This window comes from Rhinolophus ferrumequinum, chromosome 17 (genome assembly GCF_004115265.2).
Source record: "Rhinolophus ferrumequinum isolate MPI-CBG mRhiFer1 chromosome 17, mRhiFer1_v1.p, whole genome shotgun sequence".
Taxonomy (NCBI): Eukaryota; Metazoa; Chordata; class Mammalia; order Chiroptera; family Rhinolophidae; genus Rhinolophus; species Rhinolophus ferrumequinum.
The window spans coordinates 27,214,860-27,216,021 of NC_046300.1; the positions used below are offsets into that span (position 1 = coordinate 27,214,860).

General features: G+C 40.5%; 1 pseudogene; it reads left to right on the forward strand.

The window, feature by feature from the left end:
- Positions 1-276: 276 nt before the first annotated feature.
- On the forward strand, positions 277-676 carry LOC117036686 (40S ribosomal protein S12-like; annotated as a pseudogene).
- Positions 677-1,162: the final 486 nt, after the last annotated feature.

Below are 1,162 nucleotides of genomic sequence, written 5' to 3' on the forward strand. Positions count from 1 at the left end.
AATTGTTCTTTCTAAATGACATGTAAAATGCAATACTAGACTCTAAATTTGAGGAATCAAGTTTGTATTTGACTTCAGGACATTGACTTCATGTCTTTTTCTAGTAGTGTGTTCTTCAAATTGCAGGTTATCCCAACATAAAGTGACTTTTCTCCAAATCTGTCAAATATATGTCTTAACATTTTTATGTCAAGCTCTTTCCCTCCCAGCGCAAAATGGCATGGGGGCAGAGGCTTGGGTGCATTCAAGATTGGGCTCCACCAGTAACCCACTGCCATGACCGAGGAAGGCATTCCTGCTGGAGGTGTAATGGATGTTAATTCTGCTATATAAGAGGTGCTGAAGACCGCTCTCATCCACGACGGCCTGGCACGTGGAATTCAGGAAGCTGCCGGAGCCTTAGAGAGTGCCAAGCCCATCTTTGTGTGCTTGCACCCAACTGCGATGAATCTATATGTATCAAGTTGGTGCAGGCCCTGTGTGCGGAACACCAAACCAACCTAATTAAACTTGATGACAACAAGAAGCTAAAGGAATGGGTTGGCCTCTGTAAAATCAACAGAGAGGGGAAACCCGTAAAATGGTTGGTTGAAGTTGTGTGGTGGTTAAGGGCTATATATAGCAAAGAGTCTCAGGCCAAGGACGTCATTAGGAGTACTTCAAATGCAAGATATGAACAAATAAACGTGGCTTTTGTTTTTCAAAAAAAAAAATTCTGTTGAGAATGAAAGTGAGCCTTGTCTAGATGAATATGATAAAGTAAATAACAGTAAAATATATTAGCTATCACATTCATGTTAAAACAACTATAATTCAACAATCTAAAATTCAACTTCTTTTGTTTTCTGCAGTGCCATTTTTCCATCCATTTACCAACATTCCGCCAATGAATGACCACAAAACAACAAAACTGGGTTGGCTTTTCCCCAACTTGCTCCAAAACAGATGACACTAGAATCTTCCAGAACCCAAACAAAAGATTGGTGGCCCCTTGATCCTTCTTGCTTTTAATGTATCTCTGTATAAATAAAGCAGCTTGTCCAACCCTTTCTAAAGCTCAAAGCCAGACTTAAATGCCTAAGTGACATGACCCCAGACAGGGACAGACACTCTAGGACAATGAAATGCTGAAATTAGAAGCGCTCCGAATTTTGCATCGCAA